The sequence below is a fragment of the Neoarius graeffei genome, chromosome 9 (genome assembly GCF_027579695.1).
Source record: "Neoarius graeffei isolate fNeoGra1 chromosome 9, fNeoGra1.pri, whole genome shotgun sequence".
NCBI lineage: Eukaryota > Metazoa > Chordata > Actinopteri > Siluriformes > Ariidae > Neoarius > Neoarius graeffei.
The window spans coordinates 16,883,451-16,886,763 of NC_083577.1; positions in this window are offsets into that span (position 1 = coordinate 16,883,451).

Below are 3,313 nucleotides of genomic sequence, written 5' to 3' on the forward strand. Positions count from 1 at the left end.
GTAAGGGTGGCTGCGTGCTACTACCCCCGGCGACGTCTCAATGTGGTGTTCTATGAGGTGGTTGTGGCCGGGCAGGGGCGAGAACACATCAGAAAATTCTGTTTGCAACTGGGCTACCTCCGTGAGCTAGGTCGGGGAGAGGTGGTCTCCACAGGGGACCAGAGTGGTGGGTGATGTCAATTTTCCCTTTTGAACCTCCGGCCCCAGCTCCGCCTTCTCTGGAACCACCGACACCAACGCCACGGGGACCTCCTCGTTCCAAAGTTTTAACAGATTGAGGTGGTAAATCTGTATCGCCCCACCCCTGTCCGTTCGCCTCACCTCGTAGTCGACATCCCCGACTCGCCGTGTGACCTCAAAGGGTCCTTGCCACCTGGCGATTAATTTGGAGCTCGATGTGGGCAACAACATGAGTACTTTATCTCCCAGTGTGAACTCCCTAAGGCGCGTGCCCCGTTATACAGACGGACTTGACGTTCTTGGGCCTGCCGCAAATTCTCCTGGGTTAAGTGTGTGAGGGTGTGGAGTTTTGCGCGCAGGTCGATAACGTACTGAATTTCATTTTTACTTGTTGAAGGTCCCTCCTCCCAATTTTCACGCAGCACATCTAGAATGCCACGCGTCTTACGCCCATATAATTCGAATGGGGAGAACCCCATGGAGTCTTGTGGGACCTCATGCACTGTGAATAACAGGGGCTCGAGCCATTTATCCCAGTTGTGTGCGTCCTCGCTTACAAATTTTTTAATTATGTTTTTGAGGATGCGGTTGAACCGTTCGACTAAGCCATCCATTTGTGGGTGATAAACGCTGGTGCGGATAGGCTTAATTCCCAGTAACCCATACAGTTCGCTCAGTGTGTGTGACATAAACGTAGTGCCTTGATCAGTCAGAATCTCTTTGGGGATTCCAACTTGGGAGATGATGCGGAAGAGTGCTTCCGCAATACTGCGTGCTGAGATATTGCGAAGAGGCACTGCTTCCGATCACACAAACACAGGTCAATTCCCGTCAGGTGCAGTGATTCTGCCACTTACCTTCCCTGACTCCGCCCTCCCTTCACAGACTGACGCTTGACCACGCCCCCGCTGCCACAGTCATCTACTTCAACAATGTTACACAAAGATTGATACATAACAGTTGTAAATGTCACTTAATTCCACAGGGTGTTTATAATGGTGGACACCGATGAAAGTGATCACTATTATCGACACCTCATGTGACTTCTCAAACGTGCGTTTAGATACAAAATGCCGACTTTCAAATTAAAGAGTAAGAAACAAAGGTTTCAACAAGGATATCATGAAATATCAGTGAATTTGATAAGTAAAAATATGTCCATGATCTTTCCCCCATGCTTACCTGTGACGATAATGTCTGGGTTTTCCTCAATTTGCTGATTGTGTTAAAAAAAATTCCATCTCAGGTTACAAGCTGCGTCATCAGATGACAAGATCAAAGGCCGGGGGGGGGGGTCTTCTGGTTGGTTAATTAACCAATAATAACTGTTGTAATTGAAACTCACCTTTGTAAAATCGTTTTTTATTGGTAAATCTGAAAAGGTGTTGATAATTATGGATTGTTAATAATTGTAGCCACTGCTCTGTTTGTTTTCTTAACTAAGGTCCAAAACTCAAAGATCCAGCCACTTCTGCAGAGAGTCACATTACCTTTTGAGAACATAGTAATAATAATAGTAATAATAAATAACATAGTAGTAATGGGCAGTGGCACAGTGGTGCAGTGGTTAGCGCTGTCACCACACAGTAAGAAGGTTCTGGGTTTGAATCTCATAGTCAACGGGGGCCTTTCTGTGTGTTGTTTGTATGTTCTCCCCTGTCTGCATAGGTTTCCTCCGGGTGCTCGGATTTCCTCCTACAGTTCAAAGACATGCAGATTAGGTAAAATACCCAGCTACTGGGGTTGCACAAACCAGTGCATACTTAGTACTGGTCCCAAGCCCAGATAGACTGGGGAAGGTTGCATCAGGAAGGGTATTCAGTGTAAAACCTGTCAAATCAAATTTGCAGATCCAGATGATCCACTGTGACGACCACTAACAGGAGCAGCCAAAAGAAGAAGAAGAAGTAACATAGTAATAATAAATAACATAGTAATAGTAGTAATTCACATTCACACTAGATTGCAATCTAATTTGCTTTTAACTGGTGCAACTAACTAATAGAGTTTCTGTCAGGCTTGAGCAGTCACACTGCATTATACAAATTTTTTCACTATCTTGGCGGTATTGGTTAATACTTTGTTTACAAATATTACAGATTTTTATGAATGTTTTGTATCATGAACAACTTCAGAGGGATGCCAAGCCATTGTAAATGAGTTAGGCTTGACAAAGTGGATCCATACTTCCAAACAGAATGAAGTGATACAACAGGCGCTCAACCCAGTGCATGCAATGTAGTGCAGCAATTTTATTTATTGTTTGTCTTACTGTGTTGTTGTAAGGAATAAAACACTGCAGGCCATGCTATTATTGTAAGATAATCAATGACAGTATGCCACGATATGGCCGGAGCTCATTTCCGAATAATAGTGAATCCCAAAATGTTTTATAGCTATTATACCATCACAATTTGCCAATGATTAGATTTTTAATTACACTGTCATATTTTTTATCCATTTATAGTGACATTTAATGTTGTGAAACATCCAGAAAATACATTAATTCACTTTAGTAATTAAATCATTTTAGAGTGGCTATAAGCAGTCAAGAAACCTCAGTGCAGTTTAGCTGTCCACTATCATGACTCAAACATTCAGAACACTCACTTTGTATGAACAAACTGTTGGCTGTAGTAGCCGGGGGGAAAAGGGTGGCAAAAGCTTCCACAGACTCCCTAAAGTCGTGACTAACCAGGGAATTGCAGCACAGGAGAAAAGCGAGCGGAGGAGACGACAGTGGCTGGCTGCCATTAACCGATCAAATTTAGGACAACTTGACTGTATCCGGATTTGTTCTGATCACTTTGTGACAGGTAGGTTAAAGTGACACACGTATTCGGTATTGTCACCCCTTTTTGCTTCGTTGAACAACAACAATGCACTGACACAGCGACCTTTGACTTCCAATATGGCCGCCGCTGGGTTCGCGCTGACTTCGAAGCACTCTGTTTAAACAAAATCATCTGGATGTCAATAACTGTGGACAAAGGTGTCCATAATTATGGAATGGTGCCACGTGATGACCTGCTATGGTGTGATTTTAAATGATAAAATAATATTAAAAACAAGCAAAATAAACAAACACCATAAACTCATAAGTTATAAAATAAACAAACAAAAAAACAATGAT